Source organism: Micropterus dolomieu, linkage group LG20, assembly GCF_021292245.1.
Source record: "Micropterus dolomieu isolate WLL.071019.BEF.003 ecotype Adirondacks linkage group LG20, ASM2129224v1, whole genome shotgun sequence".
NCBI lineage: Eukaryota > Metazoa > Chordata > Actinopteri > Centrarchiformes > Centrarchidae > Micropterus > Micropterus dolomieu.
Window position 1 is genome coordinate 21,274,553 of NC_060169.1, and position 16,335 is coordinate 21,290,887.

Below are 16,335 nucleotides of genomic sequence, written 5' to 3' on the forward strand. Positions count from 1 at the left end.
CTGAACTTTAACAACTGCTTAAAATATTTAGACATAACGTATCTCTGTGTCTGTCATTGTGTTGTATTTTGTGTTGTCCAAACGTCCATGAGGCAGAGGGTCTTACTCTCATCTTCAGACTGGCCAACTTTGCACCTATTGTTTGGCCTACAGCTTGTTTTTCTCCCCAGTGTTCTGCCTCTGTATTTACTCTGTAACTTGGCCCCAATGTGTTTCAGCGTCAGTGGACCACAGCCGTACGCAGTACACACACAAGCTAGCCAGTGATGACACTAATGGAGTGTTTAGTCAGGAGGACATAGACTTATTAACCAGCTGAGAGAATGGGCTTGATGGTAATCAAATAAAGCGGAGATAAGTTAATTAGCTGTATGTGCAGTGGAGTAAGCTACACAGGATTTATCTTGACTGACATGGCACTTGTATGCTGCTACTCATTGAGACACACAAACACTGTACTTTCAACATGGTTAAGTGGAGATAATAGGGCATGGGTATGTGAGTTCATCTCTATCAGCTATGTAGCTGTTTTACTTATCACATTGTTCGTAGGAATATAAACATATATGAATATCTCTATATGTTCCCTGTTCTTGTTTATGTATCAGACATGGGTGAAGCAACTAAATGGCCCAATATGACTCAGACCCCTCTTTGCTTAATCCAAAAACAAGATTGTGGAGCTGCTTTATCCTGCTCTCACACTGACCACAGACATGGATGGACTGCTGTGCTAAAAGAGATTTTATCTACCAAGAACAAGGGGGAAATGGGAAGAGGATGGAAGGAATCAACATTGAAAAAGGCTGGGGTGAGGTATTAGAGCAGAGAAATGGAAAAGAAAGGTAGAGAACCCTAAGAGAGAGGTGGGTGAATGGGGGAAGGAGCAAGAAGAGAATGAAAAAGGCTGATTAAGTGGGGCCCATATGAGGATGGTAGAGGAGAGAAAGGCAGCGGACGTGGCCCAATAGGGGGTAAATCTGAATCAGTAGCGCTCTATATCCTTCGTCTCCCTGCCCCCCTCCTCTCTCCCACATATCCATCATGTTAATATACCTACAGCGTGGCCCTCTGGGTAATATATCTTTGACCTGTGATTACGCTAACAGCTTATTGTTTGCACACTGAACAATCCCATTATGTCGGCGATCTGTTTACATACAGCCTTGCTGTTTAGATTAGCATTGTGTGTGTGTGTGTGTGTGTGTGAGCAAGAGAGAGAAAATGCAAGGATGTGCTTCTATGCGTTTGAATGCACTTTCAACCATTCTGCATGAACATGTTCATCTATGCATGTTTATGTACATGCACTGACCCCAGTCAGGGTCATTGCCAGATAAAAACACACATGCTACCTTGCATTCAAAAGCACAGATAAGCAAATCAACCTGTCACACATTGTCTGCAGCTGCGCAGAAATGGGGCTTTGTTTGACTTCTAAGAAAGTGGAAAGCCTTGAGGCTCAGAGAAGATCAGCATTTGCTCAATGTCTTGTTTCCAACCACATATGATGTCTCATGTTTGAGTGACATCTTCATCCTTGCTGTATTTTAAATCTTCTTTAAATAATCACTGCTAAGTCATAAGTCCTAATTTCAAGTTTGTTTACATGTTGACTGTAAATACCCTCATGTGATTCAGTGTGCTCTGACAGTATTTGAATTAAGAAGATTTCTCCAAATAAATTGGCGGCACAACTGGGAATACAAATGCAGTAATCTACAGTACCTACAGTATTCTGCTAAAATTACTATTTTTCTTGGCAAAGGATATCGGTGCATTGATGAGATTTTGATCAGTTCAGTTATTTTGAGGTTATAAGCGGAGTTGTGTCCAGAAAGAGTGCAGCTGTTGTGGTCAGGCACTGAAGAATCATTGGGATGGAAGGGTACGAATTATTTAACCACAAGGCTGAACATCTGGTTGAGCTGAGAGCCATGCTCATTAACACAAAGTTAACCTCAGACAGGACGTGAGGTCATGACAGCCCAGAGAGCTGCGTGACGGTGTAACAGGTCAAGGGGTTATTGAACTCTCCAAGGTGGCTGCCCGTCAGAAAAGACCATTCTATAGGTGGACAAACCAGGAAAATACTTGAACGTAAAGCTCAGTACAGTCAAAATCGTCTCTTTTTTTTCTCCCACCCATTCTCCCGAGCCTCTCTGTCTTTCTCTGCTCTGCTCTCGGACTTCTCAGGCAGCACATAGACTCATTGAGATGTGCAAATCCCTTTGACATAGGATGAATAGACAGTTGCTGGCAGGATGCCCCATGCCACTTTGTGTGCTGCCACTTAATTGGAGCGCCCCAGTTTGCTTTCCCTCTTCTGTTCTCCTACCCACGTTCACTATGTCCAGGTTCTGTCTGACATCAAAGGCAGGGTTACTGTATGTGTCCCTTCAAAGAGTTCAAAACCTATCAGCACTGCTGTATGGCTGGAGAGTACCTTTCATAATAGGAACGGGAGTGTTAAAGCATTTTATGTCATCTCACTATAAATTTTCTCAAATCAAAGTAAGGAGATGTAAAGCGGACAAAGAGCTGGTGTTGGTTTAGAGAGTCAATCCAGTGACTAGGCCTACCTGCACAGCCTCTTCTATGAATAGTGGTTCACATTCCATCTACAAGTCAGCATGCAAAGGACAGCATCTGAGACTATGCATACTAGTGGATATACTGTACATATATACAGCAACATATTTGAGTGGCACTGTGTATGATTGTGCATCTGTATGCATGCGCTTGTATTTGTTGAGTGTGTGTCAAAGTGAACAAGGTTTTGTTTTTTCCCATCCGTTCCATTGCGTCCATCAGTAGCATTCAACGCTAGGATGACGCTCTCCTCATGAGGCTCTGGGGACATGCAGTGGAGAAGTGGACTGTGGGGATAGTATGGGGGATTGGAGGTAGGGGGTCACTGATAAGTCATGATTTTCTGGATGCACAGCACACACTGAGAGGTAGAGGATGCAAGATGGTGGAGATGAGGTGTTCAACAAGCTAGTATTTCCTCTGCTGTCCATGCAAAGGTTTTCTGTCTTCACCAGTGATGGGGGTAGTAACCTTTGAGGTTGTCTGTTCATTGGCTTGGCATATTATCTGTCAGTCCATTTAGTTATATTCATAGTCCATAGAAGACGGAGGTCAGAGTCCTCATGGCTACAACGCAATCAATGAGGTGTTCTCTTCCCCCAGTGTGTAGGCTCAGGCTCGGAGCACCGTTTCAAACCGTGCAAAGAAATAAGTAGCCCTCTCAGGCTGACAGCAGCTTTGCTACAGTAGTTACAACCCAGCACATGGGGAGGGAGAGGGCAATTATTGCAATGGGAAAGAATAAATAGGTTCATAGTAGGCAAAATTGTCAGTAACAATATAAAACAAAATGTCAAACATTAAAAACATTATTTAGAAGTGCCAAGGTAGACTCATGGTTTGGGTGAATTGCTTGCTTTCCCTTTTTTAGTTTGTTTCCATTATGGACCTGATTGATGAAACCAAAGAAACTGCTGCCTTGGAAGGTTGTCAAATAATAACATTACCTATAGCTAATGCCTTTATGCATCTATTCAAATACATAGGAAAAGTGTCCAGATACCTGGAACTACGTCTACTATCGGAAAACATGTTCAAGTTTTAAACTTTTAAAAATGTTGTCTGAAATATCCACATATTTAGATTCATGATCTACTAGGGGAGTGGTAAATATACACTATAGTCTGTTCCATGCTGTTTTCATTCATCTCTATTTACATATACTAGTGTGGATATTGGAGAGGAAGACTAGGCCGTTATGTAAAGAGAATAAGAAGAATAGGAAGTACAATTTTTACAGTCCAAATAGCTCCAAAGAGTAGCGAAATGATACTGGAAATGATAATTACATGGTCTCTGGGGAGGTAAGAAGAATACTGACTTTATATGGAAAATACTGAATCATGAGTTCTTTATCCACAGTCATGAAGGTTTATGTTGGTGAGAGCAACTTGGTATGTTTCCTATATTAGGAATAAGAATAGGGTTTTATTATGATCTATTTACAGAAACATGCACCAATGATCTTCCCACAAAGAGAAAATAGTCCTTCCAGTGTCTGACGTTGTCAACCATCTCATGAGTATGAGTCTGTCTGGGTTTTCTTTGTTGTTGTTTTTTTTTTTTTTTTCATCTTTTGTAGAAAAAAGCTGGAGGTAAAATATCAGGGAGGGAAACAGGAGTAGTAAGAGGCTTTCCAGAATTTCACTGTGGGGATTTTGAGGGATTTCAGGGAGCCTTGTCTTTTGTTCTTTAGTGAAGTCATTTTTGAATGTTGTGCTTTGTAGGTGTCTCCGTGCAATTGGTCAGCTGCTCTGATGTCATCACTGCTCAGTCGTTGGGTTATCTGTGAACAGAGAGGGAAAGACGGAGGGAGGATGAGAGGGAGGGAGGGGATGGACAAGAAAAGAAAAAAGTCATTAAAGTGTGACTCGGACCACAGTTCTCTCACACACACTTTAGTGTAGTGCTTCCATGCAACCACACACACACACACACACACACACACACACACACATAAAGTGCACCATGAGATGGTGCGTGAAGCCCACATTCAGCGAGCTCTACAGGACCCTTGTCTTAGCTTTGTCCCTCCGTCCAGGGTTTATGGTGAGACACAGTGAGTCACTGTCACTGTATTTGGGGGGGTGGCGTGGGCTCTGCTGTCACTGGTGCCAGTGTAAAAACAAAGGCAGAGTGACCACCCTGTGAGTGTACATGGTAAGCCCACTTGGCTGAGATTCAGAGTGACAGTGGCGTCAGCATGGGGGGTGACTCTTTAATCAGCTTCAATTAAGGCCAAGGAGAGACGAGCAAATTCAGTGTGGAGGAGTCCTCTCTGTGTCTACTTCCCTCTACATTAGTTCATCTCGTCATGTTTAACTCCATTAAAACACAAAAATACTGTTCTTTATTCTGTTTTTGTGTCTTGAAATACAGTTTGGTGAGGCCCCAGCTTGTGCACTGGGTAAGGATGAATCATGTAGGCAGAAGGAGTGCTTTGTGGGTGGGCCATTAGACATAGAGACTATAGTGGAATTCAGCTACTATCTACTGGAGATCCAATTACATGACCCTACTGTAAAGGTGTCTAGCCTGCACCCATTATAAATCACCATAAACAAAGCAAGTATTGACACTGCATTGCATACCGTTACAGCTCCACTCATGCCTGTAAAGTCTGAAGTTATTATCTCAGTAGTATACATCCAATTTGTTCAAAAAAATGTGTTATATAAGGTGTTTCATTTATATATTAACTTGGCACAATTTTAGTATTCCCAAAGACGTGGGTAGAGCCAGAGACAAGTTGTGCAATGTGTTGATAAAATATCTAGTCAAGACTATAATTTTATTTCTACCATTATTACATTACATTATGAACAGTTATTTCCAGTATTACTATTATTTGTGGTATCATCCCACACAGATATATACAGGGGCCGCTCTCTTTGTTTGCCTTCCACCACTTACAGCGCAAATCACCGCAAGCTATATGTCTCTGTTTTGTCCACCATTTTACACAGCAGTGAGCCATGTTCTATGAGCTAATATCCTCACAACTGAGATCAGAGCCATTGCCCCGGGGCACGCTACATCCACTCTCAGACAACAGCAGCAGTCAAGACTTCAGCCCTTCAAGACTGAATGTGGTTCGAGGCTGTGTGATAACAGAGTATGTGATGGGAATGCAGGGCCATTTGGACCTCCAAAGCCAGGTGTTAGCACTTCAGCTCACTGCCTCATCAATAATTGACAGAGGCAAACCAATCAGAACAATTTGCTCCCCACAGCGAAGTGCTAGAGCAGCCTAACACCGGTGAATCATTAATGAGGCAATTAGCTGAAATGGTTAGACGGTTAGCCCTCTCTGGCAGCGCTCCTGTGACGCTAGTGGGACGGCTCTCCCTATACAGGAGCTGCACATGATGGAGGGATGTACAGGCCAACGCAAGCTGAGGGAGAGAAGCACTTGGAGACAGAGCCGAGCCTCCTTAAGGTTGGAGTGTAACTTGTGATGCCAGCTCTCCATCTGTTGACCACTGCAAAGAGGGCCAATAATGGGAACAAACCCAATTGGCCATTACCATGGGAGATTGAACTTTATTGGTTGTTGTTACCATTGCACAGACCTACAGAAGCCGTCTCCTGGGTGATTCAAGTGTGGGAGAGCCTTTATGGACATGGATAAAATCGACCTCAGTGACATCACTCAAACGTGGAGGAAGCAACAATAACAGCAAAGATGGAGTTTGCCTTTGAAGAGTAGAGATCCTGGATTGTTGTTTGAGAGTAAAATCAAATCCCCAAGAGAGCCGCTCACAAAGCCTCATCGATTGACCATATTGGAACCATTTCATAGTTTATCGATGTTCCTCTGCCTGCTCTCTCAGCGCCGGTTCCAGCACAGGCTCAATTAAACCAGCAACCTTGATGTCAGGAGCAAACCATGCAAACAATACGTGCTGCACAGATTATTCCCAAACACACACTCCTGCACACTCCTATCTAAAGTAAATATTTTACACACCGTCTGTTTGGTTTCGGCCAGATGAGATTAAAATGATGTTGTTTACTGTTCCTCATTTACAACTTTTTCCCTGCGAAAGTATTTCCCTTTAATTTTCCAGCTTCCCAATCATCCTAATGCATTCTCAGTTTCAGTATATCTCTGTGATGGAAAGATTTGAAGTAAAGGTGTAAAAAGCAAGAACAATTAAAAGGGAGGGAGCAAGACTGAAAGAGAGGAGGGGGAGTGATGCATACTAAACTCTTCAGGTTAATTGCTGTAGTATAACCCTAAACCAGGCAATTGTGTGCAATGACGGCCCAAGAATCTGCAAGTTTTTCCATTCTAAAAGATTATAGAATTAGATTTCAATAAATTATACTGTATATTATGCTTTCACTGAAAGTATACAAGAAATCAGAGTAAGTTGTGCCAATGCAGATAGTCTTTCCCTGCAATGCTACAATAGTTCTGCCAGTTTCAATTTTAAAATGTTTCCTTATTTGTTTTAGTTTTTTAAAATTATTTATTCCAGGCTATCTCATGAGCTGTCTCACCTTGATCCACACTCAAAAGCTGTGCAATTTCATTATGCATACCAGCTATTTTAAGTACTTTTATAGTTTGACCTTACTAATTAAATTAAAGTATGCGATGTCCAAGTGTGACAATGACAACTTTAAGGAAAGGGAAGGATGTAACCAGTGCAGTCACCTCATGTAGCTTTATTTTTCTTTTATTTGATGAACAAAACCCTGCAAAATCTCATGGCAACCAAACCAAAGCATGATGGCCTGCTATACAGAGATCACCAAGAACTCTTTTGGCTTTCTTTAGAATCAGAATCAGAATCTGTTTTATTCGCCACGTATGTGTACACATACGAGGAATTTGACTTTGGATTTTACATTGCTCAGGATGTGCTTACTTATACAATAACACAATAATAAAGTCAGACATAGGCTACAGTATAGGGAACACAAATATACACACTATAAACAGAAACAAAAACAATATAGGCATATTTACAGATAGTACAGTGAGCAGAGTGCAAAGGATGCAGGAGTAAAATTATTATTATCATTATTTATGTACATGTTGGAGGTGGATGTGATATGCAGGTACACATACACATACATGCATACATGTACACCAATACACAGTGCGCTGGAACATAGTGTAAGGATGCTGGAATAAATAAGTAAGTATTTTGTGCAAGTGTTACTTGAGGTAGGTGGGTGCACATGATTTGTTCCTGACTGATTCGTAATCACGCTTAAGAACACTGTTTTTTACAGGTTATATGTAAATCCATGTGTGCAGAACTAAAAACAAATTGAAAATAAAATCCCCAACTTTCTCCAGCCACCTACTGTAGCTTATAACCAGATTCAACAGTAAGTTAGTGTATGATCCTTCATTAATACGCTGCTGTCAAATTAGTTATGATGACATATTTTAATGCCAGTGGGAGATAAGCAATTTGCAGAAAGAAGAAAATAGCTCCAGTGATCTGCTCCATTATTTGCCCCCATTTTAACACTCTTGAGTTTGATTTCCCTCCGGTGGATTGGTAAGTTACGCTTCACAGAGCAATCAGTTTGGGAAATAATTTAGTATGGCGATGGCAAGCAGTTCACAAGAGCTATAGAACATAGATAGTGGTTGTTATCGCAATTAATTTGATTCTTATATATTTAGATATGTTTTATCCCAAAAAACATTGTGAGTTAAGAGTTCCAAGTGTTCACCTCAGCCTGAGATTTGCAGCAACAATTTAGGCTGCATTGAGAATCTTCTCTTCTTAAGCAGTTACAGCAAAGAGCGTTTGTAGTGGAGTATGTTGGAGATTCATATAGCCACTGTAGCAGGCATAATTTGTTATCTAATTTGTCCAAATGTAATAAAAAGTAATAGTAATAATAATGATCAAGCTTTTCCAAGTCATACTAGAACTGTATTTACCTGTAGCTTCCAATATCTCTGTTTAAACCACCATGTTTATCAAACCAAATTTAGGAATCATTATTATATTTCTGATTGGCTAAATGGATTGGGATAAATCAGTCCATCTAGAAAGTTTAACAGCCTGTCAAAACATTTCAATTTGAACTTTTGAACATTAAACAATTAAACTTGATGAAAATTGATGAATTGCATCCCATTTTTTTCAAAATTTCATAAACCTTTTGATTATTGATCAAAATGAAAGACTTTGAATTGAAATTATATTATGGCTGTCCTGATTTTTTTTTTTTTAGTTATTGATTAGTAGCTGGGCCAACCTGTGTTGCTGATATTGACACTTCTGCAGATATTGTAGACTGAAAGTCTCTGTTTAATGATTGCCATTCACTTTTATAACCCTCTCAGGATGCCATCCTCAATAAATATTTGCAAACAGGAAATTTGCACTTGGCTTGAGAGAGTCATAACCCTCGCACCTGTGTGTTTTGAGATTAACATGTAATTAAAATAGTAAATCAATATTTATTAAGCAGTAGTACAAAACAAATGAGCAGTGTACTCAGGTCATATAATGAGTCATTGGTTGGAGGAGGGTCCTTTTTAAAGTAGCATTCTGCAATGCAAAGATTTATGTCTAAAGGCAGCTTAGATATCTACAAATTACTTTAATGAAAATCAGTTAGACACACTGTAAATCACATGACACACATGCATGTGCTGTGCTACAACTGCAGGTACAGAAACCTCACCTCACCCCAAGACCCCCTTCCTTTCCAAACCACACTTCTTATGTGGAGTCTACAACTTTTCATTTACTTACCACAGCTTTCCCACAATTATGACTTTAAGACTTTCAAGCATACAGTAGCTACGGATGCAGAGAAAACACCAGAAAAGACCCCCCCTCCCTTCCACCTTTCACATTACTGAGCACAAAGTGCAAAGAGAGTGAAACAGGCCCCACTATCCAGACTTTCCAGTATCTACTGGAGCATGAAACAGAGAAGATGTTAAAAGCTTAATGGACTGCTCCTCTTATTGTTTAAGGATTGCTCGACATATATATGGCTGAAGAAAACATTGGTTGGCCTCAATTATGCTTTGAAAATAAAGTTATGAGCTAGTGGCTGAATTATTGATGCTGGCAACTGGAAAAAGAGCATGTTGGCAATGTGTCACTGCGTTTTGTGCTGATGCTTCATCTTGTATTGATAATTTTTCATCTAAAAAGCCCATGAAGTCTTGATCTGTGAAAGATGGAAAAACACACCGTGAGTATTGGAAATCTAATGCAATATTACTGGAAGAGGAAAGCAGATAACATAACATCAAGTAACATAATGGAAAAATAAAAAATAAATATAGTTTTGAGACAGGACTTACAATACTGCCTGCTGGAGCAAAATGGGCTCCCTGAAATCTTCAGACAATACATTTTCCACCGTCTCGTTTCCATGCCTCGTAGAGGTGTTACATTAATGGCAATATTTCTCAACAGTATGTCTGTAATTCTGCATGTGTGTGTATATAAAATAGGCCATAAAAGCACTAAGCCTCTCAGTCTTGGGACTGTCCCGTATGGCTGACACACTTCCTGAGATGCAAATGCTTGTGGTTCATCTGCTGATAGCCTCTCTCTGTCGTATTTGTTTCACACTCTGTCTTAGCTATGCCCACTCACACACACACACACACACACACACACACACACACACACACACACACACACACGCACGTGCACACAAGCATCGGCATGTGCAGAGCAAGACCAAAAAAAGAATGGTTGTTGTGATAGTGACAATATTTTTGCAGTGTTAAAGGCGTGAATCCGAAATAATTGTGACTCGATGTGATTCTTATTCTCCAATATGACCTTTTTTGCATACAGAAATTACTACTACTTTTTTCTGTTGCAAAGTTGCTGTGACCAACACCAGCGGACATGACAAAGTCAAAAAAGAGACAGAAAACAGAGAAACAAAGTAAAATAAATATAGCTATGTATGTTGCGTATATATTTTTCTACAAAGCGAACAAAACACTGGTTTCCAGGAAGTTTAGTTGAGCAGGGGATTCGATGTGTGGAAACCAAATGACCTTCCTCTGGTCTTTTCACTGAAGAGTGTTTTTGTTGAAGTTAAGTATCTGATGCCAAATAGATGTTCCATATTGTGTCCACTGAGCATGTTTTTCCTTCCTTTTTTGTCATTAACTGCCAAACATTTTACACACTAGTTGTTTTCCTCTTTCCGCAGCTTTTGTTGGTTCTCTTTCTAGATCACTACTATTGCTATAGTTCAGAGTATGCACGGATACTGTATATACATAAATTCACATACTGCATGTTGTGCTATTAATGTCCTCAGTGACTGAGAGAGGTGGAAAGTGTCCTTATTTTGGAGTCAAGTGTGAATCTGCAGTGCTGCAGGGAGTAGTGTGCTGTACCTTGCCTGACTGCCTCTCTGTTAGTCATCATTCTTTAAGGTCATCACACCTCTTTTCACCACAAAGTGAAGCCCGTTGTGTAAGAAACTCTAATCGGATACACCCATTCTCCATGCACGCATGACCCAAAATGATCAATAATCGGTAGAGATAATTATCACTTATTATGATGACTTTTGCGGTCCACTTATACAACTGCTGTGGACATTCTCTATTGCTAATATAATGCAAAGGAGTATTGGACTCCTATCTCCGTGGACATTTTGAGAGTTATTCTGAAGAGCTCTCCCCAGTTCACCGGGGGTAAACTTACTGATTAAGAGACCATAGTGGAGACACCGATTACCCAATCAGATCCTGTGTTTATAGACCAAACCACATTGAGAGCGACACCGCACTCATTTAGTGTTTCACAATCTGCGGCCGTTTAGCAGTCTCTGCACAGCCAAACATGCTGCGAAGTGAATGTCTTATAGCAATTGTTGAAGAGCTTGAATGAGACTAATGTTTTTTTTCTATCTTTGTCCTTTTTTGGGATGCATTTTAATTCTTTTTAGTGCAAACTGAGCCGCCAATTCATCAACCTCAACTGAGATTTTTTATGAAGAGCCATAAAAGCTTGTTTAATTAAATTTCACACATACACATACTTCAAACAAGTTGTGCAAAAAAAAAAAACTGTCAGATAAAGATGCTTTCATCACCATTCCTTTTGGTTCCTTTAAAAGAAATATTCAGCATGGTTATGAAGACGAATATGCTGTTAAAACACTTAAGTTGTATCTAAAGGACATAAAATTTAATTTCTTTGCAATTTAGTATGTCCATATTTTTCCGTTGTTTTATTGCATATCATTCTAAAAGCTGCCAAAATGAGGATTCATTGTTTATTGTTTTCTAGTAGAGCATATGTCTTTGCTTTCATAGAAACATGTCAGTCTTTGCTGTCTTGCTGTCATCAAAAATGGAAATAGTTTTAATGACTATTGATTGCTTCATATTTAACAAAATTCTTAATGTAAATGTCTTTTCTGAAAACACCTTCTGCAGTAATATGAATACATGGAAACAGTTCGTTTAAATTTTAAAGGAACAGAGGTTTCTTTTATTTAATATGTTGTATTTATAAAAGTACACTGTTTAAAAGAAAAGAAACAGATGCAACTGTATAGACCTCAGCAACTGACATTTTCAGGAGGCACCAAATAAAAGCTCAATGAGAATCATCTGTCAACGTTGAAAGCACAGAAAGGTTGAGAGAGGTTGACAAAGACTGGGAGATCAAAAGACAAATACAGAAGTGAAACTGAGCTGAAAAAATGAGTTCCTGTGATATTTCTCACGAAGCATTATGACTGGCCCCGGCCCACGGCCGAGTTTAGGCCACTCACAAATCAAACACTCAGAATATCTCCTTACGTGATTCACAGAGCAGCACTCGCAGTTGCTGTACAGGGAAGAGGATGTTGTAGTGGATGTTTGAGTCAAACTACCACAGGTCACGTCTGAGCTTCAGTTTTACAAGGCCATTTCTCTGCAGCCTACTCATGTGTGCCTTTGGATGTGTAGCACAGACTTACAAAAGCAGCATGTGGATATAGTTTCTGCTCTGTGTCAGTTTCATGCTGCTGTGACTCAACTTCTGTCATGCTTCGGTCTTTCATCTCCGTAACGGTGACTGCTGCGATACTCTTACTTTTATTTCCGATAAATGACTGATTTTATGTTTAACTGGCAGTCAGAGGCCACTGTTAACCTTTTCACACCTCCGCAACTGTGTGTTTTTCACCTCATTTGTGAGGTGTTGGATGTGTGCTGGTAGAGAGCGGTCATATAATGTTGGGCTGTGGAGGAGCCGCTGAGGAGATCAATAAGACTGCTAAAATGAATACATTTGTCACACCCTGATAATCGCTACACCGCGCCACTACTACATGTTACATCTGACTGGAGGCAGAGATACTCCACCTCACCCAACAGCTATAGAAGCTACCATCAAACTCTCCTCTTAAAAAACATAATAATAATAACACATGGATTGCCGTTTCTTAATGGTGTAGAAGAAGAAGACAGACTCGTGGCTCTCTACCGCTCAAAAAGAAAATTTTTGACTGCGTGCTTCATCTTTTGCTGTGGGTTCAGTATGCTCCCTGGGTTTTAAAATCTCAACTGAGGAAAATGTTCCTTCTGTCCTCCCTCTGCTGCAGATAAAGAACAGGCGTTTGAGTAATTATGGTGCATTATCGCCAAGGAACGTTTCATTGCTACATTTTAAGCTGTGTAGTGAGTGGTGACAAACGAACGACCATTTTAATTTCTATCAGGAGGAAAAACACATGGCTGGAGCCAATGAAGTCAGCTCTCTCATTCTGCCTCTGACTGAGACCATCTGGACCAAATAAAGTTTTTCCCTTTGAATCAACAGCTGTTGGAAATTACACGGGAACACTCCTTCTCTATATATCAGGCTTTTTCTTCCTCCTCTGCACTCCAACCATGTTTGTTTTATGGTTTTAGTTTAGTGCCAGATTTGATCAGTGCTCACAGAACAAAAGAAAATACAGCGTGACTTTCTCAATGCACCTGTTTCCCCTCATTTTTTTCCCTCTCTCTATGCATGTCTTTCGCTCTGTATCTTTCTCCCTCTAACCCTGCCCTCTCTGTGGTGGTGATCGAAGTGTTGACCACGTCAGTCAATCTGTCACTGGCTGACAGTTTTACTACTCATGCACAACACTGATGGGTACCATCACTCACGTAACGATTGCCCTCCACACTGAAATCAAAAGACACGAGAGTGAGAGGGCGGAGAGGATTGAAGAAGCGGAAGTAAAGGCAGTTGAGTAAAAATAACAGACCTGTGTCTAACGGAGACATACAGTGAGAGGAAAAAAGATCGAATTTGATCTCAGTTTCATATGAAGCTGTATAGAATTTTCTAGATTTTCATAAGGTTTTGAACTCAGAGGTAGATTTTCCCCTCTGTGCTGCAGAGATGGAATCACAGTGGTTTTCTTTTTTCCACTGGCCAGTTTGTTCCACTCTGCTGGCAGATACGATTCTTAGCACTTTTTGTCCTGGATTATTATTATAAGGCCAAGTCACTCAAATATTTTTGACTGATGTTTTGTGATTTTATGTTAAAAGGCACTTACGCATATTTAACAGTTTATTTAAATGATTGAATTCCTGATTCACTGTGTCAAAAATGGTCAACAAAAGCAGGCTCAAACATGAGCTGAGTTTATTTTATACTGTTTTATGTGCCACTACGATGGCAAATATCATCATACTGTCCGCATATACACATCTTAATGGCATTTTTTCCACCTGCTGGTTTGACAGCAGAAAGTGACGGGAAACTTGACGAAAAAAGGTTCCTGTGGGACCTGACTGCACATATCCTAGACGGCTGGGTCAGCAGGAAGCCACAAGTATGCACATTTGAGCCTGGAGTTTTACTTGCTTTTCATCCAATTTGAGGATATAACTAAGAAAACTAAGGTGGATTTGCCAAAACCAACTGACAAGGCCATTCCCTTTTTTTAATTTAATAGAATTAAAAAATCTAACTTTAGAGTGCATGTTCCAAAAAGAAACCGAGAAAAGAAAAGAGTTTTTCTCTTGCCAAAATATGACCACTTACCAACTTATTTATGTAGCAAAACAGGAAAAAGGCATGTCTTAAATACAGTTCATGCTCACGTTATGACATTCTGAGAAAGGGTTAGAAAGTTGACTCATACAACAACAACAGTTTTTTTGCACAATGATACAGGATAAGTTTACTTATCTATCTCACAGGCTATAAACATATATGCCTCTTTGACTAAAACATATTTGAATTTTTCGGAACATTTTGACAAGTGAACATTTTAATTTGTTAAATTTCTACATACAGACTAAATGGGTGGCGATGTTCTTTGTTGACACTTGACAGCGGTGTAGATTAATTAAAAGAAGCCGTGCTATAAATTGAAATTCAGCACAAGTGGTAGTCTCTCTGGAGACCGAGGGGAGGAAAGTCCTAAGTGTTCCCTAGGAAGCAGGAGGCAAAAGCCAATCTGTTTGTCTGTTTACGGGGGAACGGCTGCAGAAGCATCCTGCCACCCCGAACTGTCATATGGGAGCCAGGCTCCCACAAACACATGCTTAATGACTCGATTTATTCACCCCGTCACTATATCTTCATCTTTGCCTCTCTGTTTTCTCTAATGCTCTTGCGCATATGCACTTCCATCTCCATTGGTATATTCTAGTTATGGGCACATAGCTAACAATGTACCTAGTTTCTGTCGCGTGTGAATGTGCGTGCATGTCAACAGAACTGACACTTTTTGAAAAGTGAACACTACAAACTTAGGCCAGGGGTCATCACTGGGTAGTTCCCAGTGATGCGGTCACGAAGCGGTCGGTTATGTTTTGAGCAGCTGTGTGATGCGTGTCAGTGACATCTTGGCCAACATTGCCGGTGCATCGATCAGACTGTAGCTCTGGAAGGTCTCTCAAAAGCTTTATTCTTAAATCTATGCTGACAGGCGATGACATGATGGAGACGGGGCAGCTGAATTGATTGTGTCCTCTCTCTCCTTTCACTCTCCCGCTCGCACTCCTACTTCCCTCGGCCTCTCTCTCTTCTCCCTCGCCTCTTTGTCCCATCACTCTCAGGCTTCCATCTCCCCCCCTACTCCGCCACACATCCTTTTTCCCCCCCTTCCCTCCTTCTCTACTCATCGCCGGGATGTGTCGAGCACAAGATGTCAGATTATTTCCCAGCAGACACTGCGCTGTGTGACAGAGGACTGGAGCTGTATATCACTTGATGACACTTCCTCTGCCTCCCCCCTCTCTCTCCGCAGACAACATCAAATATCGCCAGGCCTTTTTGATCACTTAAAAGGCCTGTATTAGGAGAGGAGTCGGTGCTTAAACAAAAGCAAACAAAGTGTTTCATCTGTCATGTTTGTCAGTGTGCCATATGTGCGGCGTAACAGCTTTTCTATCAGAGAGGTGGTAAACCACACGATATCAGACATTATGGGACTCCAAAAACAACTCAGCTCAGACACTCTTGAGATGCATCGTGGCCATTGTTCAGTAACCTGTATTTTATGTATACGTGTTAATCATGTGATTCTTTTTAATTATATACTAAATGAAGCAGACAAAGTTGAAAAACTAAATTTCAACTTGTAATGCTAAAACATAGAAGATAAAACAATGATAAAATCCCTTTTTATGTTCACTAAATCTGGGCTTCAGTCCATACCTTGTAATTCAAACTGAATGCGCTGAGGGCTTTGGCACGGGTAGGGTCAGCCCAGTCTCCAGGCCAACCGCTCAGCATATTGTTTCTGTGGCACCTGCACCCCCCCCCCCCC

The 16,335-nt window shown here is 40.6% G+C and overlaps 1 protein-coding gene across 2 annotated transcripts in view; it reads right to left on the bottom strand.

The window, feature by feature from the left end:
* Nucleotides 1-4,058: 4,058 nt before the first annotated feature.
* mafa (v-maf avian musculoaponeurotic fibrosarcoma oncogene homolog a (paralog a)) overlaps nt 4,059-16,335 on the bottom strand; it is a 71,902-nt gene continuing 59,625 nt past the window's right edge. Inside the window, exon 3 of one of the 2 annotated variants that reach the window (XM_046033681.1) lies at nt 4,059-4,378. The gene's annotated coding sequence lies outside the window, so the exon portion shown is untranslated. Of the gene's footprint in view, nt 4,379-9,654; nt 9,757-16,335 lie in introns of those variants that run through there. The other variant, XM_046033683.1, reaches the window with a different exon arrangement.